This window comes from Nyctibius grandis, chromosome 14 (assembly GCF_013368605.1).
Source record: "Nyctibius grandis isolate bNycGra1 chromosome 14, bNycGra1.pri, whole genome shotgun sequence".
NCBI classification, from domain to species: Eukaryota; Metazoa; Chordata; class Aves; order Nyctibiiformes; family Nyctibiidae; genus Nyctibius; species Nyctibius grandis.
This window is the reverse complement of record NC_090671.1, coordinates 11,639,724-11,660,170: the sequence shown is the minus strand read 5'-3', so window position 1 is coordinate 11,660,170 and position 20,447 is coordinate 11,639,724. Positions and strand designations below refer to the sequence as shown.

Here is a 20,447-nt window from a genome sequence, read left to right as displayed (position 1 = left end):
ACGTAGCTAGGCAGATCTGTGCCTTTGTACATGAGGATTGGGGTGTATCGGGGATTTTGAGGAGAATGGGAAAAATCAGACCTTAAGGAATAATAGCTAAATGCTGGATTAATGAATTGGACAACTTATTAAATAAGGATGAAAGGACAAAGTGAAGTTATAAATGGTACTTTTTTGCCATTTGCATGAAGTAGAGGGAATGGAAGATACGCACTCGGGTACGGCTTTTCTCTTCTTCCAATTGTGTTATGCATTCTAGTGAGAGTCTGCATCAGCTTCAGTGGGAATGGTGGCTTCGAGGTTAAATAAATGGCAGGATTTAGCATTTTGTTTTGTGTTGTGGATTCTCAGGTCTGATTTATACTAAAGTCACTGTACCGAAACATTCACTCCCACATCAAAGACTGCCTTTAATTGCCAGAGGTAGAGTTGCTTTAGTGAGTCAAGTCAGGCTATTGGAGCATGGTCCAGGTGTATCTTTAAAAAAATCAAAAGTGTCAAGCAGTGATTAAAACTTTAAAGTTTGCATTTGTTCAATAGGAAATAGAAACTAAATCCATCACCTTTACATTTTACAGCTTCTCAATGCGGCAGATTTGGAATTCTGTGACGCTCGGCTGGGGAATTAAGCAGCTTTCCACTGAATTCAGTGTGAAAATGAATCGCTGTTTTGTTAGTATTAGGTTGTTTAATTTTACTCCTTTGATGAATTTCTCCTGAGCAAAAGCACTGGAAGTGCTTCACGACTCTAGGACAAATAAGCATATTGCTTGTGTGTTTCTGTTAAAGTAGTCAGTGGTCAAACAGCGTTGGCACAGGTAACGCCATCGCCTGGAGTCCGTGCCCTGGAAGACAAACAGGAACTTCAGCCACCTTAGTACTTCCATTCCAGACAACTGGTCAACATGTTTATTTTATATTTGGTACAGATTTATTCACACCCGTATGGCAAAAACTTGATTTTGTTTAAAAAGTATGGCAGTTTAGATGCAAATACAAACATATGGTACAAAACCAGATTCCCTCAGCAAACTGTGAGGCAATAAAATACTGGTGCATACAAGGCCATATGTATAGATAGAGATACGTATAGAAATTAATAGATGCATGGAGGGGCATATAAATGCCCTTATATGGACAGACAGGGTAACTGTGGTCAGTAGACATATAAAATAAAGGCTTTGCTTGGAAGAGTTTACAGCAGAGTCTAATCCTGCTCTGAGCTGCTTCTGCATCCTCGACACCCACCTCTTTCTTTGCCACATTTTTAAAATACAGCCTCCAAGAGGCATTTTTACAAACTTGGTTAATTCTGTCATCCCACAGGCAGCACAGTGAATGGCCCCCTCCCCGTACTGCTTTAATCTACCATGGCCCCTGGAGCTGTGGAAAGGGTGGGCTCCACGCCAGTCTGGACGGGTCACCGCTGTCTCACCAGTGGTCTGACCAGTGAGTGAGAAAGATGGCAGTGTCAGACAGATCTGTGCTGTATATAGATGTAGGTATCCCTGTGTATGAAATCTATGTGATAGACATTACAGATGTTATAATGCTCACTCCTGTTCTGGTTTTGCTCCCATAATAATTGTGCAAATAGTCCCATATACCGAGTGAGGGTAAGGACTACTCGTGTGAGAAGCAGTGCAGGATATGGCCTTTCAACACTGCAAAGATGCATTTCAGCAGCTAATGAACCCTCTGGCTCCTTCAAAGGGGATTCCAGCCCGCGCCCGCCAGAGAGCACCCATGATGTCCTATGGGCTGAGCAACAGTCCTGCCCTGGGCTGGAGAATAAAACCTCCCTTAAAGATGAGCCTGGATCCAAAATCTGTCATGAGCCAGAGAAAAGGATGTATTGTAATAAAGAGGAGAATAATGAGCAGAGATACATATACTCTTGCAAGTGGCAAGAAAAGGCCGTAAAATGCACGTATACTTCATTGAAGAAGATTTGGGCGTTTATTTGAGTTGCACACATTTATTGTTTGTGGAGTGCTGACAATGTACTCGACCCTGTATAAAAGCGGTATGGACACAGTGCCTACCCTACAGATCTCACAGCTGAGCAAGAGTTACACAGGGCTTGCTACAATATAGACATTCTGGGAGGTAATCCTTTATTGAGTTACTTGTACAAATATCCAGTGCAGCTTAGCAGTGAGGAGGGGAGCGACATTACCCAGGGAACGGAGAATGGAGCTTGCCCAGCAAGGGGGAGTTCTTTCTTTGAGCTGCATTGTCAGAAATGATAAGTTCCTAGCAGGAAAAGCTATCTCCTATTTATATGCTTTATTTATTTGCTCTTTTCCAATTGCTGCTTCTGAGATTACTGTTTGGATTTAATTTGCAACCTCTCTCCAATGGCTCTCAGGTTTTCTCCTGAAAATGTAAGAGAAAATCCCTAAGACACACAGTCCTTCCTTAGATCTCTTACACTCAACATTATCCACTGCAGAGCAAAATTAATGTATGCCCTTCCTTATTGTTTTCCTTCTTAATTCATTTCTTTCCATAGAGGCTCAGCAAGCGCCAATTTTCCAAGTGAGTTTTTAATCGCCTGAGCCCAGCGTGATTACTGTCTTCCAATCTAGTTGCCATTTGATGCAATCAGTATTTCAGAATACAATGATTTTTCTTTTTTTTTTTTTTTTCCCCCAAACTGAATGCTTTATGGCCAGCTGATAACACTTGGCTGCAATGAAACATAAAATACTGATAGCGCTGCGTGAAAGAATGTAACCTTTGATTGCGAGGTCTTCCCCAGCCAAGTGCATGAAGGTGATGTGAAATGGTTTTGTAAGATGGGGCACAAAGAAATTTATTATTCCGATACTAAGAGCATAGGCTGGGGAGGCGGGGAGGGAGGGAGGGAGGGAAGGAGAAGACAGGAGTGCAGTGTGCTCAAGTATTTCTCACTGCTGGAATGTTCGCTTTGAAAGGGCTTTTCAAGAGTACATGTTGCCAGGGGAGATTTTCTCTCCACATCTTTTATTGCCACCCCACAAATAAAAGTTTTCAATACACCAATACTGGAAAACTGCAGACTTAAATAGTCCCTGCCACGCAGAAGCTGTAGACTTTTAGATTTCCCCAACCTGTAATAAGTTTAGCATGAGAGACTATCATCAGTGTAAAATGAGAAAATCTTTGGAGTAAATCCTTCATTGCTGTGTTTTTAAGCACATTTTGTGCGCTATAAATGCCAAGCAAACATTTGCAAAATTACTGAGTGAAGATCTGGACCCGAGTACCGTAAGCGAGGACAAAGTAACACTGAAGCAAATAAAGTGTAGAAGTGAAACAGGAGCTGCAAATACGGGGCTGCGTTTTTCTTAGAGCAGGCTGCCAGGGTTGTGTCTGTCCTCCTTACAGCCTGTCCTGCAACACCTCCTGTGTCAGCCTCCCCCTGCGGAGGTCCAGGGGTGGCTTTTTGTCTCTTTATGCAACGTAACACTGGGAGGAAACCACACAGGTGCAGCTGGATCCTAAATAATTGCACGGAACTATGGTGAGATGGGGAAGATTGAGCCAGCACCATTACAGTGGAGAGCTGAGATAGTGGGAGGCTTCTCTTTTGTGCTATTTGTTTAATAAAGCAAAAGCCCACCATGTATGGATGTTTCCCAGTATTCTCTGTGGCTACCATGCAACTATAACTATTTAAGTTACAGATTGTTTGCTTTTTACAATGTTGTTGGTGAGTATGGTTGTCTAAAGTCTAGTAGACAGCCATTTGCTAAGACCTTCTGTTCTTAGCAAACAACAATGTGGCTTGTTTAATCGCCTTATGTTATTATTGATATTTTCATCTTGTGTAACTACTTTTCCTGAGGAAAAATATATTATTGCCAACTTTGATCTCTTTAATTCTTGTAAGAAAATGCCTCCAGCTTTGGCCCATTTGAAGAATACACAGATGGTTTTGTGCAGGAGCGTGACTCTGGAGAAGGTTGCTGACATTGTGTGAGTGTCCGTGGGTCAGGATGGGAAGGGATCCTACTTAGACTGAAGAGATTTTGAAGGTGGCTGCTGCTGCTTGTCTTTCAAATAATTATTTTTCTATCACTGGGAGTTCAGAAAAAGCTGCAGCAAGCTCAGTGAAAAAGCCTGAGGTACCTGAAAATGAAGGTGATTCTAAATAAAGGCAGCTAGGATGAGACTGAAAGACAAGAAAAGAACTAAGGAAAAGAAATATACAATATCCTGAAAATCAGGAATCTGATGAGAGCAGCTCATCCCTTCCTGACTCCCTAACTCAGTGCAGGACGTTTGCACAACCTTGCCTAAGCCCTTTGCTGCACTGTGCGTGTGCTGATTTCCAGGCAGGCAGAGGAGATATCCACTAGTGCTACCTAACTGTCGTCATCAGAGTTGGCCTTTTTACCTCATGAGAAATGGACCCTTTGTACCACACCTTTTCCATGGCTTCTGAAGTCTCTGGCAGAGCCTTTCAGGTACTGTAAAGAGCGTGAGATGCAAGCCTCACAGTGCAAGTGTGTTTTCTAGATAGCAGCCTCTTGAGCAGCAGAGGAAACCAGAAGTGTGTTTTGGTTATTCTAGTTGGAATAAAATCTTCACTGAATAATCCCCTTGAACCTGAGCACATAGCTAGAAGTGAAGTGGACTACAGATTGGCAAGGCAGAATATATCTGCACAAGAATGGCCCTTAACGCTGAATCAATAAGTGCAAATGTCCTGCGTAGAACACGAGTTCACTGAAAACTGGTGACCTACACCAGCTGCAGAGACTGTCACGTTAGGCAACAAGGCAGGCAGCAAAGTGTAGAAAAGCAAACATCTTGCTACCACAAGAAAGGGTGCACTTTCAAGTTAAATCGATAGGACTACATCTCTGACCTGCATAAAACATGAGCCATAATAGAGTTATTTCAGTAAACAGAATCTAATAGCTTTGGTAGCCACAGAGTGACTTCAGAGGTGCCTGCTGCAGGGGGATGTCATGCTATCAAGATGAGATTATTGGCAGACAGAAGTAATTTCCTTTAAGCTCATGAGCTGAGCTCTCCTCTCCTTGAAAGTCTGCAGTATTTACATTTAAGGACAACATCAGTGGTGAGAACCCTTGTGTCCTTTTCCATGTTACCCTTTAGCAAAAGGAAAATAAACTGGACGTACGATAGTCCCTGGTACCTGCCACACTGGCCAAAGTGATTTTGATGGAAAGATTCTTTTGGCTTTGTCAAAGATCGGTGCACGTCCAGGAACGTGTTCTCTCTCCAGCATGTCCGCAGGCAGAGCTCCAAGCCGGGATGTTGTAAGCCCGGCTGCTCGAGCAGCGTAGGCAAAGGTCACAGGAACATCCTGACTCTGCCCCCCTGCTGCTCAGTGGTAAAAGGCATCTCCTGGCAAGACAGGAGGTTTGCAGGAGAGGTTCCAGTTACACTAGAAACTGAGAGCTCATCTTTTAAAGACGGTTTTGATAATCCTTCCTTAGGTGTTGAAATTTCCTCAGGCACAGGGGGAGACACCTCCCCTGTGGCTGCGAATCCCACTGGATCGCAGGCCTCTGTGGAAGTGCAGCAAGTGGCTTTGAGGCACTGACTGTCCAGCTCTTAAATGTCTCAAAAGGGTCATCTTTGGTACTCATCACCAACGTAAATTAAGAGCATGTGGGGATGCCACTCTCTTAAGCCCCTTTTGAAAGTCTTTATGTGTGGAGAATAAAAAGGAGAGGGGAAGCCACATAGCTATAAGCTCTAAGAGCTTAAAGGGACAAAAATGAAAGAAGAGCTGAAAAGAGACAGCTGAAAGAAACAGCTGAAAGGGAAGAATATGAAATCTATCAGAGAGTAAGGTGAATGGACAGGGAAAAAAAAAGTGTGGTTATTGGCAGCAGGTGTAGTTAAAAATCCCAAACAAAACTTCACTAAGCCCTTCTTTGCCACAGAAGTGGGAGATCAATGCAAGAAACTATTTGAAGATTTCAGGATGAAATTGGAAATGAAGCCACAGAGGTAGAGATGACAGCTATCCTATCACAGCGTCCAAAGTGCACTTACAGCGTGAACATTGTAAAAAAAATATCCATGTGCTGTCAGCTGAGAAGCCGGTATTAAGAAAACTCCAAGATCGGTGAAGAAGAGAGGGAACATGAGTTTCTTAAAGAAAAAGGCAAAACCTAGTGAGCCTTCAGTGCTGATTTTCACAGAGAGTATAAAACCACAGTATAGCACCTGTTACCCTGTGGTAGGGATGCCTGGGCTACAGTATTAGTTGCCCGGGACTTGTGTTCTGTTTGGGCAGCAATGTGGCAGTCATAATAGCACTGCATTGCATTGTCTCTGTTTAATTTGTATGAATGGGGAAGGAAATGTCTCCAGGGAACAACAGTACAAAAGACAAATTATGCATTAATTAAAAAAATGAGATCTGTGCTTCACATGAACTTGTTTTTTGTAGCTATAGCAAGCTAGTTGATGAAAGTACGATAACAACCTAGGATTCATGTGAAAATAGTTCCTGTATTTTGCATGGAATACCTCACACCTGGATTGCACCTCTCCAGTTGTTCAGCTAATCATATCCTTCTGAGTAAGCCCACTTGGATCTGGCAGTGTGACTAAAATTAATATAAAATCTCTGCTAACTTTAAAATAACTAGTTTGGGTCACAGCCACGGCAAAGAATTCATCTTGGGCTAACTGACCTGAGCCTGCAATACATGTAATACGTGTACAATTGTAATATATTTTTACCAAAACCCAGGCTAACCAAGGCACAGCTCCATCAGGTACATTTGCCAGTGCTGTCAACCTGCTTTATATTTGCATTACCTAGCTAGGTGATTTCCATTTTGCTTTCTCTGTCTCCTCTTCTAGTGAGTTTTAACATAGGCTTTTTCCCCTTTTTAGGGATATTTATCAAAGCACCACTTTTAATGACACCACTTCCTTCTCAGACACAATCTGGGAGTATTGTCTTTTTTTTTACATTGTCTACATCTTCATGCATTCGGTAGCTCTATGTGTGTAACAGCAGCAATAAACCCAACAAATTTACTGTCTAAGCACCTGTTTGCCCCAGTGTTCGAGTGACTTGCAACTCTGACAGCATTTGACCCTCTGAACAGGGGGTAGCAACATCTCTCTCCTGCAGGCAGGCACCAGCGATATGGTCTGATTAAGCTGTCACGCTCCTTCTATGCTGTGTCAATGGCAGAGGCTTTAAAGGAAACCATATTTCCTGAGGCCCATACCAGAGGCTTTTAGGGAATGTGTCTGGGTGATGAGGCCAATGTGGCATCATTAAAAGAATATAAAGAAATAGACACGATCAAGACAAGCAACCTTTCATGGTTTGCTCATCCTTTGTTTACGCTGCTGATTGAATACACTTCCTGTTAAGTCCATAATGCGCCTTTAGGCTTTCTGGTGAGGAGAGACAATTCATAACAGCTAGTGAAAGAGCCAAACGGATTAATGTTTTCTGTGATTCTAGGGTTTGGGATGTACTTTTCTGTTGTACGTAGCTTTTACATATACTTGTCTTGTGATGAAGTGAATTGGTCTAACTTTAAGAAAAGAAAGAAACCTTTTTGTCCTGTTCCCATGGTTTTTAAATTCTTTGACTATGGCATGTTTTTCTGTATCTACACAGCCCTAAGGGAAGATATTAAAAAAAGAAAAGAAAAGAGAAAAATCCAAAAGCACAACAGAAAACTTAAGGCAGCACTCTGCAGTTTGTCATTTATCTTTCATGCATGAGTTGGAACAGTTATTTTTGCCTAGATTCAGTGGGGGGACTGAAGAGCTTTACAGATCCATCTTGGCATTTAGATAGAGTTCATACAAGTCCATGCACTGTGGCTGCAGATGGGAGAAAGACTGACAGATAGATAGGAAGAACAGTCATTTGTAGCAGGATTTTAACAGAGTCTTACCTGGTAAGAAAGAAGCTCAGTCCACCCAGGTCATATGAGCTTTGAATCAGTGATGATCCAGTGAAGAGAGCAATGGAGGAGTCAGGTAGCTCTATGCTGTTTTTTCTGATAACTCCATCTCTGCCTTTAAGTTAAAGTCAATAGCAAACTGTTTATGTCGATAGGTCATGGTTTCTGAAGAGCTCTGTGGAAAAAGGTAAATTTTGTGTCACCCAAAAGGTAGGCATTTTGACATTTGTTCTCACTGTGATCAGCAGATTTTAAAAATTTTAAAAATTTTAAAAATTTTTTTCTCAAAAGAGAAAACTCTGTGATCTGTTATGTGTTTTGCAGACCCAAGTAGTCCTTAGCTCCGCAGCCCCCAGCACAGTCTTTCCGCTGTGATGTCTTGGAGCTTTGGACCTGGCAACCCCGGGCTGCTCAGTGCAGGGCCACCTGCCCAAAAGCTACTTCTGAGCCACACACCATGTGTCCTCAGGGCTCCTCTTCTGTTGGAGGGTTTTAATAAGCTGTGTTCCCTTCTTGCTAAAAGAAGGATTATGACAGTTAATTCTCTTTGTAAAATACATTGCGATGACCAGCAGAGAACCTCTGGGGAAATAGAAGCACCATTCAATGACTTGTGGCAGGTATGTGTCATGTGGGGCTGAATTGCATGTTTGGGTAGTGATGTGTAGGGAAAGATGTCATCCTTGGCAGTGCTCTTTCCTTAACACTGTCCTTCACCCACAGTGAAAGACACTTAAAGGTTGAAAGCTCCAGCATGTTTGTTAATGAAAGAGGAAAAAAAAAAAAGTGGGAGGTGTTAGCAGGAGATGTCAGCGGCCCCTTAGTCCTGCAGACCCTTTAGATAGAGAGCACTTACACCATTGGTGCACGTCAATGAAAACCCATTTCCATCATCAGTACGACATAGTCATTACTAACAGTAGCCAAACATTTGTGTTACAATTGCACCAGGCATTTTCTTATTTTGCTCTGCACAGACACTCTAGCCAAGATGTGCTGCTTTCCCCCTTGTTGGAGTTTAGATTTATTGACACAATAAAAGTCAAACAGCAAGAGAGCAGACTTCACCCTGAGCGTTCTCCCCAAACACGGCTGCTCCTGCAGGATTTGTTCTGTTCCACTCCCTGCTTCTTCCTGCACCACAGGGACAATTCACTCCTCTCCTCTTCCAGTTGGAGAACACGAAGGCAGCTGCTACTGCGATCAGATCAGATTTTTCATTCTCGTAACTCATGAGCTATCTGTAACCCCCCGAGCAACTCAGACGCAGTGCAGCTGCTGTCCCTGTGTGGGTACCACAAGGGGAGCTTTGCCCCAAAGCACCCTCTGGCTCCATTCCCACTGATCCCACAGAGGCTCTTCCCTCCACCCTTAAGCTTCTCTTGGATTTCTCCTCCCCTGGTCTGGCAAGAAACCTTAGCTAGGAGTGGGAGGATTTGTAGGTGTACAGCCATCAGAAACAGTGGGTTATATAGGGACCTATTTTCAAGGGATTCCATCTGACTGAGGTGCAGCTTATGTGTGTATGGTAATTCCTTTGAATTTATATGCAGAATTTAAGCTTCTAAGTTGAGGCTGTGTCACAACTGAAGCGTGCCATCTTCAGCACAATCTTAGATCTGTTCATATACAGAAGCAAAGCCAGCACTTTGCATTAAGGAGTTAAGCTGTGTCTCATGATTGTGTCATTCTGACATTAAAGAGAGATGAAATATTTTCTTGGAAAAGCTCTGCTGTGTCATTCAGTCACTTCCTGACAATTTCAAGAGCCCTGAGACTGTACACGTCAATGGAAATCTGGCTGTATTTTTGATACACTGAGACTTTTATCTTTCCAGTGCATTCATCCTAGAGGACCTCCCTCGGTTTCCCTGAGTGACGGTCCAAGAGCATTCCCTGCCAGTACCTGGCTGCAGGAGCACAGCTCAGCGCGGGCAGTCACCCAGGAGACCACCCAGCACAAGCCAGCGGGAAGCTCCCGGAGCCAGTGCTAGCAATGGGAGCTGGGACGTGCAGGACAGGCGTGGAGATGATGGGAAAGAGCAGAACTCCCCTTTTTTAACTTCACTGTCCTCTCATCTGTAGCCAATGAACATTTTTTCCTCTCATTTTTCCCTATGCTGTAGCTAAGCCCACTCTATTGTTACAAATACTGCCGGCATTTAAAAAGGTTTTTTTTGCTGTGCACAATATATAGGAATATTCTAGTTACATTACTGGCCTTACAGGTGTACACAAACCCTCCCTCCAGGAAAGTGACAACACTGGCTAAAAATCAGGTTCAGAATACTTTTGGGGCTCTTTTTGGAGTATTGTCAACCTTTAGGGAGTCCACATTTTTAAACTGTTCATGGCACCCACTACAGCTAGGTGCTTTTCTTTCATTTGAAAAATTAAGTTTAGTTTTTCACAGACTAATATGACTCCAGGAATGGGAATTTTCATAGAAAGCACCAAATATTTTAAGTGCTGTGCTAAAATTACAAGCATTAGCAGGACTGTAGTGCATGCAGTGCAATAGGATGTGTGCTCTAGCGATGTCTAGAAATTGTTTGACCGTCTTGTATATGTGAGGAACTTGTACCATCTTTGTATATATCTAAATTGATTCTTTGAATTACATGCATCTATGTTTCTTGCCTTTTTCCATTTACTGAATAGGGAACTCTCCTAATGCTGCTCTTCTGCATCATCCTGTATTAGATTAATAGAACAGTTTAGTGTAGTCTAGTCTCATAACTTGAGAGAAGGAAGGTAATTTTTTAGGTAAATGCTCTTGACATTCACTCCAAATAATTTTATTGAAGCACTTGGCTGAATGAATGTGGTTTGAGGGCTGTTTTTTTGTTGGCTGTGTTTGCTGTCTGAATGTCCCTTTTTCCTTTTTTACTAATTAATGAATTATTTATTGCTCAGAGACTAAAAAACTAGCTGGGAAGACTTATGAATGTTGGTGCATTAATAGCTAGGCATAGGAGCAGAGTTTTCTTTACAAAATAGAAGTGTACTGCTGTGAATTCAAAAGCTCTTTTTGGATTTTTTTTTTCTGGATTTCTGTTGATCGTTTGGGATAGGATGGTGTATCCTTTTGTTACTGGGACAAGATTAAAGGCTAGATGAGTGTGGCTAACATTCATGACAACGCATTACTCTTAATACTATGTTAAGCTCACAAGCTTTATTACTTGGCTGTCTTGAAGCTTGTCTTCTGGGCTTGTGGCTTTACGGTGCTGTTGTAGTTGCCGTATATTCAAATTGCATTCATAGGGAAGGGGTGCAGTTGTCCTTCGGTGGGAGAAGCAGCATACAGAGCTCCTTTCCTCTATGGAGTAGTCCAGGAGCAGCGTGAAGACTTTATGTGCAGTGGCCCTGTTGTGAGCATCCTCCTATTTACTCCGCAGCGTTTCTGTGCAGCTGGGGAGGGCTGAGAGGCCGATGTCCTACCCGAGGGCTGCACACACTTAGTGTCCTTGAGCTTTTTGCACACTGTGTTGTAGCATCTATGAAATACTTGTGGGAGATGGAAATCTGGAGGTGACTTGCATTCTCCAGGAATATCGAGAAACCAGCAGGCACAGAAGAGCTGGTTAGCTTCAGTAGTTACAACTGATCTGCTGGGGTTTTTTTACGCATTCTTTAGAAACCTCTATTTCCCCTATTAAAATTTCATTGGAAAAATGGAAGGATACGCAATACATGAAATTGAATGAATACGCATGTAATTGTTTCTTTTTCTTTTAATTTCATGGAGCCTTAGATCTTAAATTTCAGTCACAGGGATTAGAGCCATGAATCATGAATACTAAGTTTACTTAGTACACAGAAGATTACTTTTAAAGCCCATTATTTTACAAAGAACTTCAGTGGAACTGAAGTATGTTACATCTGCCTAAATATTCTCCCCTCTTACTTTTCTCAACAATGCGTAAATTATTCTGTCAGTCTATAACCCCATTTGTGTGAGTAATTCAAGCGAGGGGAAAAAAAGCAGGGGGGGTGGGAACCACCTTAGTTTATAGCTCAAACATATGTGTTAGTTTCACCTAATTAACAGTTTTTACAGAACTGGTTCAGTGTTTGCAATTAGAATTGGTGCAAGAAAAGAGCTGGCACCATATGCTGGGGTTTCACTAGACAAACAACTCTTAAGCCCTTCTGGGATACCAGCTGATAAATATAAAGCATGTGGATGTTTACTTAAACTAGCAAGTGTTGGTAATGCCTAATCTGCAGAAGTTTAAGGATCAAATATTAAAGCAAAAGCCACCTCAGACAAGCACGTGCTTAGAATTTGTGCTGGTGAGAGATCCTTTATCTCAGTGCGAAGAATGAAGATGTCTGTCTAGAGATAAGCATGCCTGTCTGGGAAGGATGTTAGCCCAGGAGAGGTATTGCATCATGGTGACAAGGCAAGTAGAAGCCATGCTGACTTGCATACTAGATTGCTTAAAAGAAACAGAAACTCAAAACAGAAACAGAGCAAGAATGGGACTGGCATAATTTTGATTGCAAATGGACAAAGAAGCAGGAGACCCTGCTCTGAGCTCTGGTCCATGTGTTATGGTTATTGACAAAAGTAGTGGTTGCATGAAAAAAAGCATTTCTGAAGCTTCCCCCAGACACAAACTGTGCTGAGATTTAAATGAGCTTGAACCACGTGAGGTTTCATGTGCACCTGCTCTTCTGCATCCTGGCAGTGGAACTGCTGCTCTATCAAGAGATAATTGCAGTTTGTCCAAACAACTTGAAGTATGATATACCAAAGAACTTCAGCCTTTGAAAAAACACTGCCTAAAAATCTCCCTATTCCAAGCTTGTGTCACAGTTGGCTGTCATTGCATTACAGTACATGGTGAAGTCCTCGCATCCTTTAAAACTCCTGGTCTGAGGTAAATCAGTAGAAAGTCTCTCATTTTTTTCAACGAGGGTTGGATCAAACCTAAAAAAGACATGCTGTATCCCCTACCAGTTACATCTCCTTTTTTATTTCACACATCAAAGTAGAGTCCCATCTGGTTTCCCAACCAATTGTAGAACTGTCTGTGCTAAGACCAATAGCAACAGAGCCACCACTACCTTTTAGTTATTGGTATCAAGCATCATTTATTCTTGTGCAGGGGAGCTGACGCTCCTGATGGACCAACCACTACCTATTCCAGGTACTGCGAACAAAGGCCTTCTCTTATCTTCCAAAGACACCAGCGTCTTAATACGGCCATTGGTTTGCCCTAAGGAAGATGATGTTGTTTTCTTAATCTGCACATGGTGATGCTAAATCAGTGGAGAGAGCAGAAACGGTAACTTTTAATTCGAACAGAATTTCTGAGCATGATTTTTGTAGAAAAAGTGGAGTTAAAGCTCAGCTTATTAGTAAAGGAACTTGATACACGGAGCAGAGAACATCTTGGCAGCCACCATGTACTGCTATTAGCTGCCCCCCAATCACTTTCGGTATTTACTCTACATAATCAATAAGAATGAAACGCCAGAGCATCTGCCCTTCCCAGCAGCTGCACCACCGCCCTGGATGTGCAGCAGTTATTAACTGAGCCTGAATTAAGTCAGGCTGAGCAGCAGGCTGGAGCCTGAAAGCACACCCACCTTCTCTGGTCCTCCCCTTTCAACCTGTGCACCCACCAAACTTATCATCTCCAGCAGGAACGCCCCTGCGTGGCATGCTGGAAAGTGAATGAGAGCAGCTGCTCTGCACCTGGGACTGAAATCCTGGCAGATCTCATGTGTTGTTTAATAATTTTGCATAGATCACCAGTTTTTGAATAGTGCACACTTCATTCAGTACAGCAGGTTTTTAAATTCTCATTGTACATTCATGGATCATTGCACCTTTTCTAAGCTGCAGCAATAGTCTCTATTGTAAAACCAAAATGTTAATGTCTTCCATGCTGTCCTTCCCTCTAGTTCAGTGCATTTCAATGGGGGTTAAAAGGTAAAAACACTCTAAAACTTCAAATACCCATTCACATCATTACAAGCTATACGAGTCTCATCTTCCTCCTCTCCCAATATCCTGCTTCTCTTCATCAGTAGTGTTAAATAGTGACATCTACAGAGAAAATGAGCAGCGGCTTCTTCAATAAAACAATAGGGTATCACTAACTATTGTGCTAATTGCTGCTGAGCTGCTATTAAAATGGTCTCACGGTGCCCACGTGGAGCTCTGTGCATCCACGTAACTGATAATCCCCTCCACACGCCTGTACTCAGACCATCGTGTTTTTCTGATCTCTTGAACACGCAGCACTTCCATTTATTATCTGTTTTTTCCAAATCCTTCCTGGACAAAGGGTTTTCCTTTCAATCTTACTTCTAACTCCTCATCATTACGTTTCAGACCTGAGTGTAAATTACAGTTTGTATTTTGTACCACTGCCACAAGTAGCTTCAGAATAGGCCCAGTCTGGCAAGTGCAGTTATGGATATTGCTGTTCCCTGTATCTGTGATGTTCTCTGTGCGGCTCATTGTAGCCACTGGGATTGTTCTTGGGGTCCTTGAACTGGGTCCGGGTTGGGCTGAGTGCTGAAGCACTTGTGCTCTCACTAACTCCTCGCTTTCAAAGCAAGTGGCTGTCAGATTGCGCTTCTGCCTCTAACGAGAGAAACCTGAAGTCCAGACATAACTTTTGAATCTCCCACCTTAGTCCTTTAGAACAATAAAACTGGGAAGAATGACCATTACAAAATGGTCTGGATTTCCCAGTGGATTCGTTCCTGTGGGTTTGGAAATCTCCACCTACCTGGTTAAATGCCTGCTAACCTCTGAAACTCTGGCCTTTGATGCTTGACCATCCTCCACTTAATTCAATTGAGATGACTTCAGCAGTTTTAAGATCAAGACTTTGGGTAATTAAAAAAAGAGCAGGTGTATCTGAAAACAAGTGACTCAAACACAGCAACATTCTTGCTGAGAGGTGATGTGACTGGCCTGTTGTTACAGGATCCCACAGTGCTGTGGGGGCTGAACAGACTTTCCTGCTCCCATCCAAATTTCCCCAAACAACAAGATTAGGGATACCTCTTGATTCAGTGTAGAAGTATGTGGTTTTCTTCTCGGTAGATGTTGCAGTTTAAGATGAAGAGCATTTTATCACTTAAGATGAAGAGCATTGGAAATGCTTCAGGCTCATTTTAACATATTTCAGTTTTCACACTTTCTCCAGTGAAAGCTGGTAGTAGTGGAAGAAAAATCATTATATTAATATTTGTAAGTATAGCTATTGGACTGCATTGAATCACGCAGTTTGTATACTGTTTCCGTGTAACATTATTAATCACTGCTAAGACGAAAAGTAAACACATATCGAACACACAGGACAGGGAATACTGGACTTAAACTCTTGCTATTGTTTCTAAGTAGGAAACAAACCTTAGAATATATCTCAAGGGATTCCTATAGCCAACACTTACAGCTGAAACTACAGCAGCTATTCCAGAGAACAGTACTTGGAGAACTGATTTGCCAATAAAAACAAATTAATGTGAGACGAATGTTTCAAAAATGACACTCCAAGGCTATTCTGCATATGTCTAAAATTAAAAGGGAATAAAACTTCTGTTTTCATTAGTTTCAATTTCAGCATCATGTCATTTGCCATCCTTTACTGTGTCTATTCTTAATCTACCATTTGCCTCAAATTGCTTGGAGACAATATCTGCAGACCCCAGTACACATAATTAGCTGGGGCAGGGGGAAGCACAACTATTGCCAAAATTAACTGCATAGAAAAATCCCTGCTTGTGGGGGAGGCTGAAATAAATGCTTTGTTAAGCCTTGCAGGCCACATACAACGCTGTGGTACGTCCAAAGCAAGGACTGCTTTGGAAGGTGCACTGCATTGCTGCCGGGTGTCGGAAGCAAGGGCGATGTCTCCTCCTCCCCTCGCTGGGTCCTGGTGGACAACACGCCTTCTCCCCGCAGGGGTCCCGCACAGCAGTGCTGCCACCTGTACAGGGTGGCCCAGAAGTGCTCTGCAGAGGTTTGCGTGCAGTTAACAGCGGAGGGGGAGACACCAAACTGTCTCTGCCACAAGCCCGACAGGAGACAGTAAGTTGTTCTGGGGCAGAACTGTAATTCAATCTTGGCCAAGTAGTTTTAATTTTAAAAGGCAAATAAAATCTAATGAAAATGTCTACTTTTATGTTATCACTTGACACATGCATATGGGCAAACACTGTGTACTAGAATAATTAGCATGTCATGACATAACATACAACTACAGCCAAAACAAGAAGTCTGACATTTTCTGGACTGACTACTATCAGGCATAATTCTGAATTTAAATAAAACCAGCATTTCTTAGCTAGAAAGGGTTTGGGAAAACCCTTTGTTTATTTGTCTCAAGACAGGAGGCATATCTTTCCGTCCCTTTGTTGGTTTAGGAGAGACTCCAGCAATGGCTTTAGGCAGTGCATAGTGCAGAAGGGGACAGGAGCCAGGGAAGGCACAGCGGTGAGTAGCTGTTTGAAAGCAGGAGAAAGAAGAGAGCAGGAAGAAGAATAATCCTTCCTTTTGTCTTCAACTATTACCCAAACACTAAGCCAGATTCCTCAGGCTGAGGAGGTAATTTCAGACTGTGCTTCTAAAGGAACATGTAGCAATAATAGAAGTAAAATACAAAATAATCCAAACCAGAAAAAAAACCCCTGATACAGCCATGCTGTGGCCATATAAAAAGATGCAAGAAGGAGAAGAAAAACACACACCGTAAGGGTTTGAAGTAGGTCAGCAAGTCCTTCCTAATGGGCTAACAAGACAATGCCAGGAACAATGCCACAGAAAAGGTGGAAAAGGCAGCATTCAGGAAATACCACAAAATTACAGTTTTAAGATTATTATGAGAATGAGCCATTTACTCTAGGCACCATTCACTTTAAAATCTTGTTACAATTGTTCTGTTTATCGCCTTAGCCACAATAATGGCTGTTTGCACCCCTTACACACTGACTGCAAAGCAGCACCGTGTGCTGTTCCTCTGACCTTTTATCAATGTCTGCGATTTGCCCCCGTCATTCCTACCTCTTCTTCCACAAGAGCTCTGGCTCCCGAGACCAGGGCTGGGGGGGGGCCCTGTCTGCAGAGGAGTTCGGCGGCTGCAGCCAGACCACATTCTGGGCTCTGCCTCGTGTGCTGGACATCAGAAATACCCTTGTCTCAGACAGAGGTTGGAGTAAAGTTGCGTTTTGCTGTTGAAAAAACAGGGTTACAAAACTGAAGAAGTCTGCACATCTGTCCCATTAAACTTAAGTATTTTTAAATGCCAGTAGATCTTGACCCCAGGCAAAAACCCCTCTCTTGTAAAGGCCAGTTCTGCTGACGTACTGGTGAATGCTCTTTTGAAAGCAAGTGTGAAAAGGACCTCTTTTCAAGGGTCCTTTTCTGTCCACCCAAAGAGTGTGTAAACTTTTGCTGACCTAAACATGGAATGGCTTCCCAATTACTCTTTTGGACAACTAGCTACTTTTGTACTGGATTAGTCTAAAACGAGGAGGCTGTACAGGGCAAATTGTGCTTTTCACAATTACTTGTGGGGATTGGAGCCAACCACCTGCTTCAAAGCCTGGAGAAGTTAATTGCAGCTCTCTTGTCTCTTGACCTGCATACCGCAGCACATCACTGGCCATCCTGCCCTCCTGGTTGGAAATGTCTCAAATAGCACTTTCGGATTTTGCCAGGCAGTTGACAGTGGATAGTGACAGACTGTTTTAAACAGGCTTGCTCTGTGCATTTTAGATGAGAGGGTGGCGGGTTTTGCTGTGTCTTCTCACTGTGTAGCGTTTGCAGGAGAGATTTAACTGCATTTTCCCTCTTTGTTCCCTCAGAACCAGCAGCTCAAAAGAAATCTGTGCATTAAGTCACGTGCCGATGTAACTCTGCCCATGTCTGCCTGCTGCGTCAGAGCTTGCACCAGGGCGAACCTGATAGCTTTCTTGGTGTAAGCAGGCATGCACACCCCTAACTCCAGCAGCAGGGCATACGAGTTCCCCTTCCAGCAGCATCACAAGCCACTTCTGGCAGTCAGAGTGTGACTAGAAAAGTATGGAGCAGACTTAAAAGGGGAGAAAGTGAAGGGGAACATTTGGTGTAGGCCCTCAGCCAGGGAATACAGCTGGCACTGAGCCCCCAAAGCTCAATGTGTGTTTCTCGTTCCCTCTTCACTTTGGAGGAGTGTCAGAATGCATGAAATCACAGCTCGCATCGGAGACCTGGGTGAAATTAATTCTTTGTCCTGGGTCTGTAGTAGATCCCAAGTGAAATAGGAGTGCTGGGCATTTTCTGTACATGCTCAAGGTTCTTGTTAACTTCAGATGAAGCAAATCTACTTTCAAGTAACAACTGCTGTAAGGTGTAGTGCATGAAACACGGCAGTAGTTAAATGCATGTGAATGTAACAGAGGCTTCCTCAGGTGAGCTTCAGTCTAGCCTGAATGGTTAACAGCGGTCATGGTTTCACATACTTCATCACGGGATTCAGCTGGATTCAGCTGACTGCTGTGGTTTTCACCATTATTTGCACAAACTTAATTTTCCTTTAAATTCTTTGGTTTGCTTGTACCTAATAGAGTAAACCCAAATTCCAGATAAAGAACTGAAACAACAATAATGTCTCTCTTTAAGTTTTCTTATCAAGACTGGATTATTTTCTGGAAGATACATTTAAGTGAAACATGAGCTCTGAACTCTACACAAGGCCACTGGGTGAATTTCTACAGCATAGTTATATATACTGATTTATACTTACCTCTTGGTCAGTATAGAAATGACTGATGGCTCTTGTCTAGACATATAATCTATGAAATTTGTAAGCCTACCCTCATATTTTTACAGGTACAATTAATGTCCATCTTTCAGTTCCCTAATTTAGCACCTCTCTTGCCTGCTGACAAGATGACAAGAACATCTTAAGCAGCAAGAAGAGAATCTAAAATATTAGCTGCTGTCATGTCAGATATTAGTCCCCAGATCTGGTCTTTATGTTTATCCCTCCCTCTTTGAGTTTTCTTAATTATTTCTGTCTTGTCTTAATTCTCACAAAACTCCCTAGATGTAGGCTTTATGATTTAGAATCTCAACTGCTCATTCAATTAATGGGCTTGATTAACGTGCTTAAACTTTCCAGAGACACTTGTGACACATTATGAGGGGGAAACAAAGATTCCAAGTATGCTCCGTCTCACTTGTGGCACTCCTGGGCCTGGAGTCCATTTTAAGCTCTGTATCAGATAGCTAGACTTTTTTTTTAAAAAATTCTTGTACTCATTAAGCACTGACGTGGAAGGAGTATTCTCTCCAGAAGAGTGACTTAATTTCCTTTGATCTATCCCTCATAACCTGGCTTAGTCCCTTTGTAAAAAAACAATTGATTGTCGTTCCAGAACATTGATTAGGATCTGAGAAGCTGACTTGAAAATGGTAAACGTGAAGTGCATCTCTTTTACTTGTATATGGGTATTGCATGTGGAGAGAAAATCATCAGACGGAGCTTTTCTGACAAGAATCTCAAGGCACTTGACAATATTTTTAGCACAGCTATTACCTAATAATAAGCAATACAGAAGAATGGTGTTAGTTGTACAGTGATGTTATAAAAGGGACAATATGGCTGCGTGGTCTCACTAAGTGTGAAACAGTCATTTGATATGTTCCATGTTCAGTGGACATGTACCAACAGATCAGTTGGCACAATGTTTCCCAGATGTTTCTCCTTCCATGCTTGCTTGAGAGTTGCCATAATTTTCAATGTTGTCACAATAATTCTAGAAATAAAACTTGTCACTGAATGACCTGCATCAAAGTTGCTTGTATTCTTTTGCTTCTTCTCTAAAAGCATTATGAGAGCCATTTAGGCAAAATTTTGGTATTTAAATGTGCTCCATATGATAGTAGAACTCAGGTACTGTCCATCTAACAGCTCAAGAAAAAAACGATGTTATTCCGTATAAGATTTAAAGCAGGACAGACTTAATTTCAAAGTCATATGTGAGGACAGCCTTTGAGGAAAATAAAAGGCTGCTACACAGCTTCTGTAATTTTTTGTGGCTCAGTAACCCCTAATTCCTGTTAATATCAGAAGAGATTTGAGGTATGTTTGCAGAGCAAAACCAGCCTGTGTTTCAGCATATTCGCCATTGGAGTCTACATGAGTTATCTCAGTAACTCCCGTAAACCAGAATTTAATCACTGGCTTAGCCAGAATCCCTTCAGATCTGAGTCCCAATGCATTACACAACATGACACAGAACAGTCTTGACAACAGAACAAAGTCCATCTCAGTAACACAACTACGTCTCATAAGCCATGGTTTTAAAAGATTAAAACCACAGTCCATGGACTCCGTGGAGACTATCACCTGTCTGTTGCTTCAGAGCAGAATGCAAACCTGGATATAGATACAAATACAATTATGTATGCATGTACATACATACACATATATACACGTGTACACATATATAAAAGCATGTTATACATTAATCTAAATGTGTGTATATACATGTGTAATCTGAAAGTATACACACACACAT

At 42.2% G+C, this 20,447-nt stretch overlaps 1 protein-coding gene across 1 annotated transcript in view; it reads left to right on the top strand.

Annotated features, from left to right (window-relative positions):
* The window catches only part of LOC137670148 (transmembrane protein 132B-like), a 242,679-nt gene that overhangs the window by 209,190 nt on the left and 13,042 nt on the right, over positions 1 to 20,447 (top strand). The window lies entirely within an intron of this gene.